This window comes from Mastomys coucha, unplaced genomic scaffold (genome assembly GCF_008632895.1).
Source record: "Mastomys coucha isolate ucsf_1 unplaced genomic scaffold, UCSF_Mcou_1 pScaffold6, whole genome shotgun sequence".
NCBI lineage: Eukaryota > Metazoa > Chordata > Mammalia > Rodentia > Muridae > Mastomys > Mastomys coucha.
In genome coordinates, this window is record NW_022196912.1 from 34,127,663 (window position 1) to 34,138,406 (window position 10,744).

Below are 10,744 nucleotides of genomic sequence, written 5' to 3' on the forward strand. Positions count from 1 at the left end.
GTAGTTCTGTTGTATGTCACCCAGATTTCCAATGCACAGAGATGAGTCACTCGTAACTAAGCTGCCAGAAGAAGCTGGCAGCGAAGGACTCCAAGTTTGTCTAAACCCAAATCAGGTCCTTTGACTGGGTTTTTGCTTTGTACTTTCTTAAAGATAGACATGATTTTAAACACAAGCCTATCAACCCAGCACTTGGGAGGATCAGGAGTTCAAGGCCAGCCTGAGCTTCATAAAATCCTGATACAAAAAAAAAAGAGAGAGAGAGAAAATACTTTTCCTGAGGTCACATCCTCAGGGAAGGCTCCCATCTAGAGGTTACTCAGCAGCAATGGGTAAAAGTTTCTGAAGCTTGGTGTTAGCGGATTTCTCAGGATAATGAGATTCCTGAGACAATAACTTACTAAAAGTAAAGGTTTGCTTTGGCTCACAGTTTGGGAGTCCCCGGTTCGAGACACCGTAACTCGTTCCCTCAGGCTTCTGCCGATTTGTGCTGGAGACCAATAGTGGGGAGCAAGCAAGCAAGAAGAGCAAACTGCTGAACTCACGAAGGAAGACACATAAACAGAGAACAGAGTCCCACAATCCTATGCAGTGCAGGTCCTCACAGACCTACAAACATTTGCTAGGCCCTGCCTCCTATGTGTTGTAGTACTTTCTAACAGCACCAGCCTGGGGATCAATCCTTTATCACCTGGAGTCAAGTAACATACTTATCCAAATCATAGAATCCCCCTTCTTCTATTTCAAAATAAAAAAATTCTGAAGACTCTGCCCATCTTCAGAACTGACAATGCTTCCTGTCGGCAGGAAGATCTGAGCTTGAGACCCCTAGCACCTATGCAAAGCCAGGTGTAGCAATTTTGTCCTGTAACCCTGGCACTTGAAAGAGGCGGTGTTGGGTAGAACCCAGAGGATCTTGGGCAGAACCCATAGGCTCTTGTTAGCCAGCCAGTGTAGCCAAACCAATGAGCTCTGGGTGCAGCAAGACTGTCACAATGAAGTGAAGAGTGCTTTAAAAAAGAAAAAAAAAAAAGACCAGCCAACTCAACAAACCTGGACCCAGGAGATCTCTCAGACACTGACCCACCAACCAGGCAGCATACACTAGCTGGTTCAAGTCCTCCCAACACATATACAGCAGAAGACTGCCTGGTCTAGCCTCAATGAGAGAAGATACACCTAACTAACCCTTGAGAGACTTGAGACCTCAGGGAATGGGGAAGCTTGGGGGTGTGGAGGTGTGGGGGGGGTGTCTCCTCTTGGAGACAGGGGAGGAGGAATGGGATGAGGAACCGTCAAAGTGAAGAACAAGAGAGGGATAACAACTGGACTGTAAAAAAAGATTAAAGATAAAAAGACTTCAAATGTTGACTTCTGGCCTATACACACACACACACACACACTCACACACACACACCAATGTTACATATGTAGTCGTGGTGGCAGACACAAAAGAGGGGAGCAAACTGAAAGAGCATGTTCTCAAACAGATGCCCTTCTCAATTCTCTAAAAATACTAGCAGTTCATTTAAAATGTCTTTGTGACAAAAGATTTATCCAAAGAGATCTCTTAAGCTTGTTTTACTCCCCTCCTCCCCCAGGAAATACATATCAAGACATCATATTGTAACCAATAGATATGGAGCACATACAGAATTCTGATCTAAAGCTATAAAGTACTTTAAAAGGTTTTACTTAAAACAGCTTCCAAATCAAGAAGATGTAATGAATGTGATGGACGCTGTGATTTTCTAGAACACACTGCCTCAGAGACTGTAGGGAACCACCCTTGAGTCACAGCATGGAAGCCGCATAGCCACACTTTCAATTCTCTCTCACACTGTGAAAGTGTAATTCTTTACACAAGCGGTATCCAGTTTCTCCCACACCCCAGGCCACTTAGAACAGGAGTGATAGTCAAATATGCCTGGGAAGTAAACAGGAACAACCAATGTTTTAAAATTATTCCATTTGGGGCCATGCTGATCCGTACGAGTGACAGGAAGTCGGGCTACCAGGGCTGGCTGCCGACTTGGAGGCCCTCACACACGTGCATTGGTCACGTTGAATTCTGTCACCAGATTCCGGGTGCATCCATGGGCTTCATTTGCATTAAATGAAAGGGTGTCCAAAAATACACACTGTTGCTAAGGTTACATCTTGCTGTATGCAAATGAAGATGTGTTTGTTCAGACCAGTTAAAAATATCTTGGCACTAGCTAATTTCCCCATTGGCGTTACGGGAGTGATCAGAGGCCTGTTGAACAGAGGGCTCGGGGTTACCTGACTCAGCATGAGGGGTCTGGAAACAGCATTATTTATGACTAATATTTTTAGAACTGGTAGCAGCTACTTTTCATGAATTCAAATGATGTCTGGTTTCAAGAAGGTTATAAATACAATCTAATCCCAACACACCCTATCACCAATACAGAGATATCTTTTTTTATCTATTTGCACAGAGATCATTGTAGTGGATAACTCTAGAAGGTAGTAGGAATTGGGATTGAGCAGAGGTGGGGTCAACAGTCCAGCAGGACAGATCAGCAAAGCTAATATTCTTTTTACCTTGCAGAGTCTTGTAAGAGTTTTGTTTAATGTTACTCTCATATTATCGACACAAGGCAACTGTTTTGATTTCTGTATAAAATTGGGAAACTGAAGGTAAGAGGCATTCCACCACTTTGTATAAGGACTGAAAACTGAATTTAGAATAACTCAACTCTGATCTTTTCTCTGCATCAGACTGTTTCTATAACCATGGATGAATTATTGAAGAAAAAATTTAAATCTAAGTAGAAGAGGCAAGCCAGAAAAGCAGTTGAAGTTCTGACATTAAAAAACATTTAACAGATATTATCTAAAATGGAAATCATTTTGACTTTTTAACCTAATTTTATAAATCTTCCAGAACTAAGCTCAATATCCCAAAAGCCAGAGATGAATGTTCATGTTCTCTCTTCATTCTGGAAGATGGCCCATTGTTAAAATGAATGGGTCTCACTGCTTTTCAAATACCAAAATGTCAGAACCAGACAGGACCCCAAAAGTCACCACCATTTTGAGACAGAAGTCCCTGGCACCACGTCCCGGAAGAGAGGCCATCCAGCCATCTGCTTAGAATCCTGCAACAGACAGCAGCTCAATTCCTGGGTGCTTACCCAGTAATGAACACATGGCCCTCTTCTCTGTGCTTTACCCATTTTAATTTTTAATGTATGTAACCCCTAGACCCACCCAATGAGGTGGGTACCATTACCTCATTGTACAAATGAAGAAACTGACACAGAGATTGAAGTAAATTGCCCAAGCCAATATAATTTCTAAATTGTGGAAATGGAATTAAATTCCATATAATTTAATATTCTGAGCTCTGAGCTTCTACATTTTATATTGTCAAGGAAGGCTCCTGCTACACAAAATAACCCATGAGGTTGTATTTAAAGAAAAACGTTGCCTATGCAGTACTCTTTTTTACTTTAGAATGCTTTAGACTCTGGAAAACTGGCCAGATGTTAGAAGAATGGAAGGGGGAGAAAAAGAAAAGGATGGAAGAAAAATTCTTGCTTAGAAACTCAGACTTCCTAGTGCAGGGCAATAGTAACTGCCAACTCATTCAGGGGGAAAAATAAGCCTGGGAGTGACAGCTCCATATACATCACCCTCTAACTTTAGAGACAAAGGGCTCAGGGGGCCTACCCACTGCTCCAGTCACACAGATCAGTGGTGGCCAGGCATTCAAACCAACAGGACAGATGTGTTCTCTTTCCACAGAAACCCTTTTGCTGATATGTATATCCTTTGGCCTTTGGTCTATGTTTTCCATAATTAAGAACTGAGACCAAGGGCTGGAGAAATGGCTTAGCAGTTAAGAGCACTGGATGTTCTTCCAGAGGACTCAGGCTCAATTCCTAGCACCCACAAGGCAGCTCACAACTATCTATAGTTCTAGCTCCAGAGGATGTGATACCCCCACACAAGCATACATGTGGACAAAACACCAATGCACATAAAACAAAGAAGAGGGGCGGGGAAGAGAGAGGTAGAGAGAGAAAACTGAAACAAAGAGGGAACTGAGACCTGTATATAGAAATAATATGAAGTCAAATTTAATTTTAGTTGTGAGAATTTCCAGGTACTGCAATTTACCTAAAACCAAAGGAGCTTGTGGCAGGACTGTACAGTCTTCCTCAGCCCCCATGTCCCCTCTCCTCATTCCTCACTGTCCTTCACTTGTCCTCTGAGCATTCATGTGCTCTGGGCACTTTCCAGAGAACTTTGTGCTCACTGTTCTCATGACCGATCTCTTCACATCTCATAACTCGATGCACTTATTTTCATTTATCTTTAAAGTTTTGCTGTAGGTTTTTTTTTTTAATGAGACTTTAGCAGGTTTCCTGCATTTGAATTTTAGCTCACACGTTTATATCACTAGCCCCTGTTGGTTCCTACTTGGTATCTTTATCTAAGTTTCTAATAAACATTTTCAATACAACAGCCTAGCAGACACTATGATTCTTACCTTCTTCAAAATGCCCAGTCACCTCACCCTAGAACTCCCCCAAGGGAACTGAGCTACATTCAGCGGCAATGCTATGCCCCCAGCTCATCAAAGGCAGAACCTACACTTAAAAATTAGGTCCCACTTTTGTTCCAGTCTTTTCCTCAACCCACAAATCTTGCCTCTCAGTAAGCCCTGATGGCTCCACTTATGAAATTCTAGAATTTTCTACTTGGCAAATCTTGTAGTATAATTAACGTGGCTAAGCTATGACAATGAATAGTCCAGGTCATTCACAGCCCATCCTTCCCTCTCTGTGCTCTCTCTACTCTCTCTGTCTCTGTCTGTCTCTCTGTGCTCTGTCTCTCTCTGTCTCTGTCTTTCTCTCTCTGTCTCTATCTCTCTCTGTGTCTCTGTCTCTGTCTCTGTCTCTGTCTCTCTCTCTCTCTCTGAAGAGCAAGCAGAGTAATGTCTCTAAAACATGCATGAGATGATATCATTATTTTTTTTCCCAAAAGCTACAGTGACGTCCAACTAAAATTTGAATATAATATAATTTCTTACTCCATCTCATGATTTTTCTCTGGCTTCTGCATATATGCTTATTTAAAGTACTTCCTGTGTCATTCACCAATATCCAATATTACAGACCTCTGTTCCTTCTTGTAGCACTGCAATGTAATTTTAGCTTGCTATCTCTTCAGATTGGAAATGTTCAGTGTCTATGGCTATTTCTTATCTCTCAGATCTCAAACTAAATGTCCTGTTTTATGATTAGCTTTTACATAGTTCTCAATCTAAAAGAATAGTCCCTGTAGCTGGGCAGAGGTGGTGCCTCATGCTGGAGAGGGAGAGGCAGGAGGATTTCTGTTAGATCTAAGCCAGCCTTGTCTACAGAGTTCCAGAACAGCTAGGACAGCCATAGCTACACATAGAGAAAACTTGTCATGAAAAAAACAAATCATCATCATCATCATCATCATCATCATCAACATCATCTCTGTAAAAACTATCATATCTCCCTATTTTCTTTCATAATATTTATCAATTTCTATCTGAAAGTCTATATTATGTTTATCATATGTGATAGCTAGTGGACTTGGCTAATTATGAACTTGACAGGATCTAGAATTACATGATACATTAGACTCTGGATATGCCTGTAGGAGATTATATTGATTAAGTTAATTGAGATAGGAAAAACCACCCAGTATTATTGATGCCATTTGCTAGGCTGGGATGTTGAAGTTTATAAAGAGAAAATGAGCTGAGTCTATGCATCCCTTCCTCCCTCATTCTTGACTGTGTATATAACATATCAAACTCCCTCAAGGAACTGCCTGTGTGACTCTCCTCCCCTAATAGAATCTGGAACCATAAGCCGTGTAAACCATTTCTCCCCTAAGTTGTGTTTGTCATAGTACTTTATCAAATGCAACAAAGAGCTAAGACAGTACATTGTGTATTCCCACTCATCATCTACACTGACACAGTATACATCAAATGGTACAGTACCTACCTGTAAGGCACATAGAACTTAATCCAAACTTCTCAAATGATTGTGAATGAATGAATGGTGAGTTTGCCATCTCTTCAGTTTCTCAAGCAGGCATTAAATGAAAAATTGTATAAATACAGGAGGGGGTCCTGGAGCCAATGAATTGAATTAGTCTGTTCATATGAATTCCAACTCATAATCTGTGGATGCTACAAGATGTGATCAGAACAGGGGATGTAGGTCATGTGTTTTTAATATCTGCTCCAGAAAAAGTCAAAGAAAGGAATTAAGCCTGGGGCCAGAAGGCAGGGCCTTGAGAGCTAGTGGAATTTCCCCTGGTGGATACTTAAATTATTTAGAGCCAGCAACTCTCTTTTACTTTCTAGTTCCTCCTGTTTGCAATACGGATCTCTATAACTATTAACCCACTCCTATTGCACCACATATTATGTAGACCTCATAGTCCTACAGAGAGAAACTGATTTGGTCCCAGGCTGGATCACACTCAAGAGTATTCCCTGTGTCTGATTTATATGATAGATATAGACAGATCTGGAGGTTTTGAATTGACTAAGTAGGACAATTGGGCTTTAGGGTAATGCTGCATTGGGTTGATTCTTTTGGAATGAAAGTTGAGCATTTTGCCTGTGAGGTAGAAGTAATTCACTGGGCACCAGTGTCAAGTATATTAGACTCAATCATGACCAATTAAAACAAAAACTTCTAACTCATAGAAACTTCAAATATTGACTTACATGGCAAAAACTTTGTAAGTATAATTAAGAAACAGAGCTTGAAAAAAGTAGGCTATCAATATAAATAGACAGACAGACAGACAGATGGATAGATGATAGAGAGATAATAGATAGATAGATAGATAGATAGATAGATAGATAGATAGATAGATAGAATGTCTGTATATTTATTATATGAATATATTGTGCATTATATATACATATTATGAATAATCATAAACAGAGGAAAATTTAGCATAAACAGAAATCAGAACGAAACAGGTCCTATAGAAAGGGACTTGATTGATATTGTAATCATTGAACAAGAGACAGAAGGTAGTGAGGTACAGATTTTCCTCTGGATCCTCTGAAGGAAGCAAGACCCTGCCAACATCTTGCTATTGGTCCAGACATACTGATTTTACATTTCTGAATCCCCGAGCTAGGTCAGAATGCCTTTGTGTCATTTAAAGATCCCAAGTCTATACTGATTTCTCAAGTAGCCAATGGGAAATAATAATACCCTATGTGTTTGCTAAAGCAGACCACTTGTTTTCCCATAGAGCTTTTGCTCTCTGTTGCAAACAATTTTTCTTTGCCCATACCCATTTCCTAACAAACTGTACCCAACCCCATCTTAGCCTGTCAAATTCACTTAACTGTTGAAAGAATTTTCTCCTTCTACCTTAATGTTAAAAGCAATGAGGTTATGTGGGAATATTTCCTGGAACACATTTGTAACTATTATACAAAGAAGATTGCTCTGACTTCTAGTGCAAGGTAGCTGATGGATTATGTACTCATTTCATTAGCTCGTCTCCCAAATCTTGACCAAAATAGAGAGTGAAAGGATTCTCATTAAAAGTAACACTGGGGAGATATAAAACACTGTCCACTCAGACCTAGAAATGACACTGACTATTGATAGACAGCCTCAGCTCTTCTTCTTGACTTCTTTGAACAGTGGAAAATGGTTTAGGGAGAGTTGTTCTTGAAGAAGAACAAGAGAGAGAAAGGTCTAAGCCACGGTGCCTCTATCACTGTAACAGACTTCATGACAGAAGCAACGTAGAGGAGGAGATGTTTTCTAGGGCTAAGGTTAGAGGGTACAGTATGTCAAAGTCAGGAAGATGGAGTGCCTCTTTGTTGGCAGGAGCTGTTTGCTGGAGTAATTACATTGTAACTGCAGATAAGAAGCAGGGAGGAACTCTGGTAAAGTAGAGAAGTACTTCGTTATAATAACCTATGCCCATTGTCCAAAAGGTTCTACAACCTCTCAGAGTAGGGCTTCCAGCTGGGTATTCCAACAGCTGAGACTGTGAAGGTCACTTCACATTTAAACCTTTGACTCTTTTGAGATGGCATCAAACGTTACACAACATCACTTTGTCCATAATCTGTTCTGTAGGGGTGTTATGAAAGTCCTGGCAAGCTTCAGAAGAGGAGAAAATAGATTCCACATCTTGCCAAGGAGTGGGAAGATTCTAGAAAATGATATGGAAAATGTCTAGCACTGGAGTTATCAGATGGTTTCAACTTCAGCTCTGAATCCTCAGGAAAACTCCTGTAAATGATCCCTATTAGACATTGAGTCTACAACAACGTGTTCACATCCTATCGTAACTGGAGTATTGATGTGAACTGAATTGTGCCCTTCTGAACTTCCTAAACCTCACTACAGTACTTCAGAACCTATGCACATTTGGAGATTAGGTAGTGTCTTGGGTTCTTTTTTGCATTGCTAAGTTAAACCACTCTGACAAAAGCAACTTAAAGGAGAAAAGGTTTACATTAGTTCATAGTTCATGCTCCAGTCTAACAAGGCAAAAAGCCAAGGCGGCAGCAGTCTGAAGCAGCTGATCATCATTTCTACAGTCAGAAAAGAGAAAATGGTGAGTGCCAGGCTTCTTCTTCTTCTTCTTCTTCTTCTTCTTCTTCTTCTTCTTCTTCTTCTTCTTCTTCTTCTTCTTCTTCTTCTTCTTCTTCTTCTCTTCTTCCTCCTCCTCCTCTTCCTTCTCTCCCTCCTCCTCCTCCTCCTCCTCCTCCTCGTCCTTCTTCTTCTTCTTCTTCTTCTTCTTCTTCTTCTTCTTCTTCTTCTTCTTCTTCTTCTTCTTCTTCTTCTTCTTCTTTTCTTTTTTCATAGCCAGTCTGGGATCCTTTGTTAAGGTGATTAAGGTGATGATCCCATCCACAAGTAAAATAAGTCCTCCCATATCAACTAACAGAACCATGATAATCCCCCACAGGCAGGGCAAGTAGCTCATCTTCTGGGTGAGTCTAGATTCTGTCAAATTGACACTTAAAACTAACCAGCTCAGGTTGCCTTCTCAAAGACAACAAAAGAGGCTTAATAGGAAACCAAACTCAACCAGCATATTTTTGGAGTTTTTGGCTTTAGAAATGTGAGAAAAATAAATATATTTTAACTCACACATTCTATGATTGATGTGGAAGCTATACAAAAGTAAAACTAGCAGTATTCTGGGTATGGGTTGGGGGTCATCATTTTAACCAAAAAAATATATGTGTCTCTTAAACCATGGGGTTTTTGGAAATGTGGAACATCTACACATTGATATAATATTAATTAAAGAGGAAATCAACTAAACTCTTATGATTAGTTCCTCTTAGTTGAGGAAATCAACTAAGCTCTCTACCATAGAACAAAATGTTAACATTTGAAAATATTTAGGTATGAAACCAGTGAGATAGCTCACTGGGTAAAGGCATTTGCTATCCTCACCAGAGCCCTAGAACCATATTAAAAAGCCTGATGTGGTAACACACATCTATAACCAACACATTTATACAGGGATATGGGATGCAGAGTTAAGAGAATCTCTCAGAAGCCCCCAGGACAGCTAGCCTTGTATATGCAGCTTAGCACAGTAAGAAATACTAATTTCAGTGATGTGCAGGAGAGAACAAACTCCTGCAAGGTATTCTTTGATCTCCACACATATGCCATGATGTCCTAGTGTGTTTTCTATTGCTGTGATAAATCATCTTGGGAAGAAACAGGCTTATTTGTCATACCAGATCATATTCTATCATTGAGAAAAATCAGGGCAGGAACTCAACATAGGAACCAGAATGGAAACTGATGCAGAAGACAAAGTATTTCTGCCTCTGCTTAAAGGATTGATGGCTTGCTTTCTGCAGTTTCCTGAACCTGTTCCCCTTATACACATGGGACCACCTACTCAAGAATATTACTACCCACAGTGGGCAAGGCACTCCTACATCACTCATTAATAAAAATATGTCCCACAGTCATGACCACAGGCCAATCTGATGAGTACAATTTCTCAGTTGTGGTTCCTTCTTCCAAGATGATTCTAGACTTTGTCAAATTGAGAAAAATAACTAACCATCACACATGATATTCTCTCTCTTCCCCCTCTCCCTCTCCCTCTCCCTCTCCCTCCCCCACCCTCCCTCCCTCTCCCTCTCCCTCTCTCTCCCCCACCTTCCCTCCCCTTCTCTCTCTCTCTCTCTCTCTCTCTCTCTCTCTCTCTCTCTCTCTCTCTCTCTCTCTCTCTCTCTCTCTCTCTGTATGCCTACATACACGCAAATCCATAAGCGAACTTCTGGAGATAGAACCCTGTCTTAGTTTCCTGTTGCTGAAATAAAACATGACCAAGGCAACTTATGAAAGAATGCACATAATTGGACTTATAGTTTCCTATAGGCCATGTTGGCAGAGCAAAGGCATAGTAGCATGAGCATCTGAGAGCTCACATCTTGATGCAGAGTGTGCACTTAAAATGATGAGAACCTTGTGAAAGCTCAAACTAATAGTGACATACAAGGCCATACCTTCCAATTTTCCCCCAGTGGTTTTTTCATTGGGGACTATATAGTCCAATACATGAGTCTATGGGAGCCATTCTTATTCAAACCACCACAACCTTCAAAAAGGAAATTGTGGGCACTCTGGAGAATAGAGTAAGTTGCAGACAGTCATGAGTGTTTCCACCATGTACTTCAGTTTTGTACTCTAGCTGTTGA